This window comes from Ischnura elegans (genome assembly GCF_921293095.1).
Source record: "Ischnura elegans chromosome 13 unlocalized genomic scaffold, ioIscEleg1.1 SUPER_13_unloc_2, whole genome shotgun sequence".
Taxonomy (NCBI): Eukaryota; Metazoa; Arthropoda; class Insecta; order Odonata; family Coenagrionidae; genus Ischnura; species Ischnura elegans.
The window spans coordinates 10,826,360-10,835,828 of NW_025791658.1; the positions used below are offsets into that span (position 1 = coordinate 10,826,360).

General features: G+C 34.5%; 1 long non-coding RNA gene across 1 annotated transcript; it reads left to right on the plus strand.

Moving 5' to 3' along the window:
* The first annotated feature begins 2,530 nt into the window (after nucleotides 1-2,530).
* On the plus strand, nucleotides 2,531-5,835 carry LOC124172623. The gene is made up of 3 exons (XR_006868221.1): nucleotides 2,531-2,722; nucleotides 3,747-3,838; nucleotides 5,795-5,835. It is a non-coding gene; the product is annotated as an uncharacterized LOC124172623 (long non-coding RNA).
* Nucleotides 5,836-9,469: the final 3,634 nt, after the last annotated feature.

The window sequence follows — 9,469 nt, forward strand, 5'->3', positions numbered from 1 at the left end:
GATTTCGTGTGGTTATCTTAAGTATTAAGGAAACTGACACAAGGAATAAGATACAAGGTGTTTCTATGACTACGGAAGTCGTGTTTGCGGCTGATGGATCTCCTATCAAGTGGATGGTTTTCAGTGATGAGCAGAAGGCCTTTTATAGCTGAGGTTTTTAATACAATTCAGTGATTTCTCTTTCATGCTGTTAATATACTGTGTCTTTCCCAACAGAGTTCATCGGAAGAAAAGCTAATTAGCACTGTTATATGTACCGCGGTATGATGGTAAAATGAAGTCTCTCTTTTTGATGAGTGTAATTCAAGAGGGACGACTTGGTATTATGAGGTATGAGTTGAATTCAGCTCTTGGTAAAAAATCGGATCCGATGAGGTTATTATATGGTTATAGACCCATATAGTGAATGGGTCTTATTATGAGAATTCTCGTGGACGGAAAGTTCACACATGGTGAAAAGAGTGAAATATTAAAAAGGCGCCATAAATACAAAAGGTATCAAAATTGGCAAAAAATAGGCCTAAAATACAAAATCTAAGTAGGCAGGCATAAAGGTACATAAAAGTTAAGCATGTTTTTGCGTGTGATTATGGTTTCTTTGTTTTGTAATGTATTTTTGGGTGACATCGAATGTGTATTTTATATAAATGTGCACTAACCAGCTCCATTACAGGATGAGGTACATATCAAAGTATGAAGGTTTCAATATGGCCTCTCTTTGATATTTGTAATGAGAGGGACGAACTGGTGTGATAGGGTATGAGTTGCATTAATCTATTGGTAAAATCGGATCCGATGACGTTATTATATGGTTATGGACTCATAAAATAAATGAGTCTTTAGGATGAGAATTCTCGCGAACAGAAAATTCGCACAAGACCATGGTGAAAAAATTCACATTTACAAAAGGCGCCAAAAATACCAAAAGGTAGAAAAGTGTAGACGGAAAAAGCCAAAAATACAAAATTTAAGTTGGCATGCAAAATGGTACCATGTTTATTAATTTTTAGTGGGTTATTATGATTTTTTTGTTTTGTGATGCATTTTTTGGGTGACTTGCATACTTGTACTTCATGTTCATGTGCACTAACCAGCTCTGTTACAGGAAGATGTAGTAGAGAAAAGACAGCAATGAGACCTCGAAGAAAACTAGCGACCCGATATGCGTGTGAACGTTGCGTTTTATACGATGCGTTGCGCGCTTGAGCGAAAATTGCGTTTTGATCGAATGAACGGCGAAAAGATACGAGTGCGATTCGTGTGTCCTCCAAACTTGGGAGTAGAAGAAAGAAGACAACAAGAGAAGAGGACCACATTAAGAAGAAAGCAAGTGAATTAGATTAGCTTTTGGGCCTTTAGGGCCGTGATCTTTGCGTCGAATAAGGCTAGGATTTTTAGCTTGCGTTAATTTTAGTTTTTTTTTGTGTCGAACCGTGGTATTGCATGCGCTGTGAACCATTGCATTACACGGGGATGAAACCGTGTCACTTGTATGGAAAAGTGGTAATTTCCTCCTTGTGTCACGGTGACTTCCCGTGCATTGCATTGGGGCGTATGCGATTCCTCGGGGGAAGGGTCATTTATTTTCCTTGTATGTATTCTCTCCCTCTCTCCCCAGGGTCTAGGTCATCAGAACTTCACGTGAAGAGGACCCCAGCTTCAAAACTAGGTTAGCTTTTGGGCCATTATGGCTATGAATCATTGCGTCGAGTAAGGCTAGGATTTTTAGCTGGCGTTAATTTTAGTTTTTTTTTGTGTCGAACCGAGGTTTGGCATGCGCTGTAAACCATTTCAGTGTACGGGGATGGAACTGTGTCGCTTGGATGGAAAAGTGGTAATTTCCTCCTTGTGTCACGGTGACTTCCCGTGCATTGCATTGGGGCGTATGCGATTCCTCGGGGGAAGGGCCATTTATTTTCCTTGTATGTATTCTCTCCCTCTCTCCCCAGGGTCTAGGTCATCAGAACTTCACGTGAAGAGGACCCCAGCTTCAAAACTAGGTTAGCTTTTGGGCCATTATGGCTATGAATCATTGCGTCGAGTAAGGCTAGGATTTTTAGCTTGCGTTAATTTTAGTTTTTTTTGTGTCGAACCGAGGTTTGGCATGCGCTGTAAACCATTTCAGTGTACGGGGATGAAACTGTATCGCTTGAATGGAAAAGTGGTAATTTCCTCCTTGTGTCACGGTGACTTCCCGTGCATTGCATTGGGGCGTATGCGATTCCTCGGGGGAAGGGTCATTTATTTTCCTTGTATGTATTCTCTCCCTCTCTCCCCAGGGTCTAGGTCATCAGAACTTCACATGAAGAGGACCCCAGCTTCAAAACTAGGTTAGCTTTTGGGCCATTATGGCTATGAATCATTGCGTCGAGTAAGGCTAGGATTTTTAGCTGGCGTTAATTTTAGTTTTTTTGTGTCGAACCGAGGGTTCGCATGCGCTGTAAACCATTGCAGTGTACGGGGATGAAACTGTGTCACTTGGATGGAAAAGTGGTAATTTCCTCCTTGTGTCACGATGACTTCCCGTGCATTGCATTGGGGTGTATGCGATTCCTCGGGGGAAGGGTGATTTATTTTCCTTGTATGCACTAACCCGCTTTCTCCTTAGGCTGAAGATATTCCAGTGGCCGAAGATATGAAGACATCTGAAGAATGAGATAATCAGTTTACTGAAGCAGGAACTGAAGAAAAATCAGCCAGGATATTCCTTACATGGAAATCGGTAAGAATAAATTTTTAAATATATTTCGCCATTGATGTCTTGGATGCTGTTTTGGTTTTTATATTTCATCGCATCGTTAGGTTTATGTAATTATGTTTTGTGGACGAGTAGATGTTACAATGTCTCCTATGAACATAATAAGTTTAGAACCTCAGTTTGATAATGAATTTAAAATGGATTTAAAATGGAATGGATTGTTCAGTACGTTTTGTTAAGCTTTTATTATTAAATTTACTGCATCCGATTGAGTTTATATTTTTCAAATTATTGATGCACATTATATTATTTAGAATAGCTACTTCATTTTTTGTCTTTTCTGTGTCTGTTAAATACATCTTATATTCTCTGAGCTTAATAATACATATAAGTGCATTCCTTTTGTTTAAAGATCTTTTTGCCTCGTAGCACGCGGAAACGTTATGATCACTGCGTCTAATCAGTTTTATTTTTTATTATTTTGAAGCCTTTTTTAATACGCAATCGCTGCATTTATCTGTCCGATGATTGATTCATATTGGTGATTTATTTCAATTCCTTATGATTGAGTTCGAATCTTTCCGAAAACATTTCCAAAAGTTTTTTTTTTCGGAATATACCTTTTTTGTGAATACGTTTGAATACCTCTCTATGCGTATATAACACTTATTCTGTTGCTGAATTATAGATTCAATGGAAATAATTCAAAATTAATTTTGCACAGACTTTACTTTAAAGCATTGAAACATGAATGTAAGTTATCTTCAGGTTAGAAATCACCATACATTCTAAAATTTGGTTAACCACTCTGAACAAATCCCTCAATATTCTTTTAAAAATTAGATTTTTCTTCTCGTTCCTCTCTGTCGAAAGGAATCGCCTTTTAAAATTTTCGTGAAGAGGTAATATATGCACTTTATAGGCAATTACAATTAGCGCATGGCTGAATAGAAAGTCAATTCTCGCGTCCCATTCATTATAATTACATTTATATGGAGTTAATGTGAGTCCACGGAAGTAAATTCAATTCCCGTTTCTCTCTCATCAGCTGCAAGTCATCGCAGAGGATTATGGCAGTGCGCTGTCGGAAAAAATGGCGCTAATCCGGAATGTGATAATGCAGTGACATCACGCCAAAAGGTAAGAAAACCATTCAATTACATTTTTTCTGTGTCCGTTGATTATTTTAAAAGTGTGCGATGTGAATAACTCTAAAAAAAAGAGAGAGGATAATTTTATTATCGTTAAATTCAGTAATATTATTTTTCTTTGACTTGTTCGTTGTGGTACATCGCAATTGATCTGCTTTGATTGGGCCTTGGTAGCGACACGTAAATAGCTTCAGGCAATGGTGTGTTTTTTATTCGGAGACCTAATAACTTCCTCATTTTTTGCCGTTTTTATAGAGTGCATTGAAAGGAGTATTAGAATGAAATTACAATAATAGTAAAAGAATTTGAATCATTCTTCCGATTTCTTCAACTCTTCTGTAGTATCCCTTACGCTTACCGTTAACACCAGTATTTTTCATTCACCTAGGGCGGATATCCGAAATTCAGCCCAACATAAGTTTGGTATTAACTCTGTCAGCTGAGTCAATTACTGCTGAAAATGAGCATTGAACGATGAGTAGTACGAATTTTCATTAAACGGCTAAATTTTTCTCAATTCTCGTTCAGTCATGAGAGTATTATTTCTACCTTTGCGAAAGAAAAATGTATTCCTGATTGTAATTTGATCTGGACAATTGATTTCCACGGAGAGCTGAGCCGAAAAGTCTATTTTTTTCGGAATCGATATTTTAAAGTGCCCATTAATAGATTTTTTGTTGTGGTTGAAAAGAAATTTCATTCTGGCTTCATTTGGCGTCAAATTCTTTAATGGTGCACTTAATGGACATAATTTGATGCATTAAAAATTAGTATGACTATGTAAATTATTTTTAAATCACATGAAGGGTACACAACTATGTACCATGAAACTCTAAATGACGTATAAAAATTAATATTATTTCATAAAATATTGGGGAGGAAAATATTTTATAATACCTATCTCACCATGCAATTTTTGACAAAATCTAAATGAATATGCATTACATTGATAACGGATTTCCAGAGATTTTTAACGAATAATATTAATAATTGCTATGTGGCTGGACAGTGAAATTAATATTCATTTTCAAGAAAGCCATATTTTTCATATCAGTTTGAACATAGAGTAATTATATACTTACCCTATGGTTTGAACCAAAAATGATGATTTACGCCATGTGTCATAAGGAAGAAACGATTTTTCGTGCACAAAATCCGATTTGATTAAATTGACCCTTACGCCATTCACGAGAATACAGGTAAAATTTGAAAGTAACAGTAAACTCACATTCCTTTTATTTATACGTCTTTTTTCATTTAATTTGAATTTTCTGTACTTTCATCGTCAGAATGTATTGATTTCTATACATTTTCCGATGTGTAACGGTGAATATTAATTTTTCAAATAGGTACGCTCCAATTTTTGTGGTTAAGTGCTTAGACAAGTGCAAATTATTTATTTTTTCAAGCTTTAAAAATGTCAGTTAATCCTTGCATACGTCAATATCATTTGCTAATTCACCACATGGACCCTAAAGGCTTGGCGAATCTAATATCATCGCTGAATTTCCCCGTCCAATGGTACCATGCATTTTCATTTATTCCTGGAGATATTTATTTTTTACGTTTCTTAACAGATATCCTGTAAGCCCCATTACATAAAAACTATAGTTCATTTTCAATTAATTTTCGTTATCCTTTTTTAAGCTTGTCTTCGTTTAAATTGTGTTTTCAAAGATGATAAATTAATATTTTTAGATAATATAAGCTTTTGGCTGGGATCTAATATTCAGCAACGACACTGAATATTTTTTTTCTAATTTTTAATATACTATTCCACTATTTATAAAGCTTAATCTAGGAAGTCGAATCCTTTTTTATTTTCAATCGTATCCTTTCTTATTTTTTTCTACTTGGTCATATCAAGAATAATAACCTTTGTGCCGTACAAGGTGACCTTTCTATCTCATGGATGAGTATATTGGATAATTTGTTTTATCAACAGGGACAGAGAGAGGCAGCTTGCAATGATGGACTTTGAAGAAGGAGATTTAGGGATTAAATAAACGTGGAATGCCTCTACATTGACCAATGGAATTGACTCAGGAACTCAGCAATTATGAAGAAGGAAACAAATTGTGTAGATTGAGAATTGAAGAACTGAAGAGTGAAGAATTTAAGACATGATAGGAACATATGACCCATTTGAAGACTCAAGAGATGAAGAATGGCGGCGATCCGAAGTCTGAAGATTTAGATTATATTTTTTTTCGTATTTTTTGCCTATTTCGATTGTATGTGCCTCTTGTATTTTTTGAATAATTTGATTTAATTTGTGTTTTAATGAGTGAATGGGATTTAGTTTGTGTGTGAGAATGGTATTTAGTATATATGTCTGTATATGAGAGTAATTGAGTCAGTGTGCGATAGAGAACGTGCTTAATGGTGAATGAATGTGTGCTATTAATTGTGAATGGCGTTGTTACTTTGTGTGAAGCGTATTATTTCGTGTGAATGAGGTATGTTTTGTTTCGTATGAATGAGGTATGCTATTTGTAGTGAATAAGGCTTGTTAATTAGTGTGAATGATGAATATTATATGATGTGTATTAGGTATGCTATTTCGTGTGAATGACGTATGCTATTTCGTGTAAATGAGCTATGTTTTCTTGTGTGAAACAAGTATGTCTTTCGTGTGAATGAGCTATGTTTTCTTGTGTGAATGAAGTATGTCTTTCGCGTGAATGAGGTATGTTATATGATGTGAATGGTGTATGCTATATCGTGTGAATGAAGTATGTTATTTTGTGTGAATGTGGATTATTATATTATGCGTATTAGGAATGCTTTTTCGTGTGAATGATGTATGTTAATTTGTGTGAATTTGGAATGTAATATGATGTGTGTTAGGTATACTATTTCGTGTGAATGACGGATCTTATTATGTGTGAATGAGGTGTGTTTTTTCGAGAGTATAAGGGTATATATATTATGTAGTCTGAATGAGGTATTTTATTCGTGTGAATGATAGTATGATGTTAAGTGTGAATGAGTGCGATTATTAGTACGTAATTTTAGTTTGAGCGAGAGTGCGTTATTGAGTGTGAATGAGAAGTATTTGTTTATTATAATTAAGCGTTTATTATCGATGTATGTGTGAATGATGGTATGTTGTTTATATTGCGAATGACCTTGTGTTACGTTATGTGTGAATGAAGGTTTAATATATTTGGAGTGAATGTATGTTATTTGGTGTGAATGAAAGTGCATTCTAGTTTTCATTGGAGGAAGCCATTTTGTGAGATGGCTGAAGTATTGCTTGTTTTTTTTATCGTAGAACTTGGGTAGCGTAGATAGTAGATGGTAGAGTAGTGCATGTCCCCCTCAAATCCAACTGCGTCCTCAACGTGGAGAGGGGGTGTAACAGCGGACAGCCATGATTCAACGAGGTTTCCATGGTGATTTCAAACAAACTTTCGAAATTTTTCTCGGCAGTTTTTCCTGTTAATTTTTCATTCACAGAACTAGCCGACTTCTTTGATTTCTTGCAAGCTACATTGATGGTTTCAAAATGTAAAACCCGGTGAACTAGATGCTTCCTACATGGCTTTCCGCTGGCTAATGCAGTTGGTGACTTATGTATCGGAATGTGTACGAATTCATTTATATTGTTCACAGTTGTAAGTGTTTCAGTTTTTTAAACTATCCATTATATTCCATTTCATTAATATTTTTTAATTCATATTGTAAAATTAGAATGTAATTTAATGTATATCAATTCAATGTGCAATCCATTTTTTTGAAAGTGTAAACTTTTTTATTTTCAATAAAATTTCATGATTTATAAAAATTTCACTTCAAATGTATCTTAACTTCATTCGCTCTGCGGAAAAAATTGAAACTACCTATGTAAGCCTTACTATTATGTAAGCCTTACAGTCTAAACAATGCGTACATGTATTTTATGTTTTTATTTGCATCATAATGTATTCGAGAAAAAGTAATCAAACAGCCATATTTCACTTCGGTAATTATCTATTTAATCTAAGTGTTTATTTCAGTAATAAATAATTTTAAATTGCCTAATTTAACTACTTATGTTCGTCGACAAAAACCATTGTACTTGGTATTATTCAGTGTCTCTGCCTTCTTTGTTTTTATCAATATAATTTAATGTTGCGCCAAAATATAATTTCAAAATTTGTTTTACTGCATGTCTGACTAGGGAGATAACACTTTTAAATTACCTATTTTTTATATCTGCTCTGCGGAAAATATCGTATTTTTTTCTGTCCGTGTTTGGGTGTTTATATATTCAATAAAATGTTAACATTCGTGCATGAGATTAAAAACCTGCCTGTTTCATTTGCTAGAGTGAGAAATAATAGTTGTGAATTATAGTATATTATATTTTATAATTATATACGGAAAATTTTATTCATTGTTTAATTTTTAGACCTTGTATATGTCACTGTATTTCTTTTAATGTTAACTAAGTTTATATGCGTTTCTGTGAGAAATAAAATCTCAATTTTTTTATTTTCTACGTTAACCTAAATTAATGTAAGGTTTTTCTTAAGCGTGTGCAATGAATATTAATGATGTAGTGAGAATATGGATGCATGAAAATTAGGAAGATGACATTGTATTTGTTAGTACTGATTGGAGCACTTAATTTATGTTGAGTGTTGCTATGTATAAATTAGAATCCTGTGATTAATTATTAACCACTGAATGTAAGTACAATTGAGATGGTATTATATACTTTTAGTGTGTGTAATTCAGTGCGATGAAGTGTTATTAATTAGTGTGAATGAGATTACATTAAGCGTGAATGAGTGTGCGTCTCTTACTGATATCAGAGTATATATATTTTTTAGTGTGAGTGCGAGCTTGTAATTTAGTGCTATTAAGACTGTTGTTTAGTATGAATGAGAGTTTATATTAAAGTGTGAATGCAAGTTGGTGAGATGATATTATATATTTATTAAATTGAATGAGTGCACTTAATTTATTGTAATGTGAGTATGTAGTTAAGTATGGTTGAGGGTGTGTGGAAATTAACTGGAAAAAGTTAATTGTTTTTATTTTGTGCCTGAGAGTAAATAATCAAGTATGAATGAGGCTATTTAATTTAGTACCATTAGTGTTGTTTAGAAGTAATGAGACGCTATTATTAGGTGTGAATGATATTGCGTGAGTTTGTGCATATTTTTTGTGTGAATGTTGGCATAATATTTAATTTAGTGTGAACGAGGGAGTTGCCCTTGTAATCAATAAATGTAAGTACTATGGCCTGGAGTACACATAGTTATGGACAGAAGATTGGAGGTAAGCGAAAAAATACTGAGGTTATATCGACAACCTTGTTGAAGGTGATCTGAAACTATAATCTATCATCATAAAAGTCGCAAAATATTTATAGACTTGACATGACTTTAGGATTGATTTTACCTGACCCAGAGTAAATCCGGCCCCTTCTTCACCTGTGACACGGATATTTTACAGAGTATCAGTCACTTGAATCTGTTATTGGCACACATCAAATGAGGTATTTAGCACATTGGGCCAATTTCAGTTCACTTTGCAGCTGATGGATTCGAGCCATGAGGACAGCCAATTGAACTACTCAATCATCCGTGCAAAAATTGCAGCAGTATCACCAGGCAACCGCGGGCAT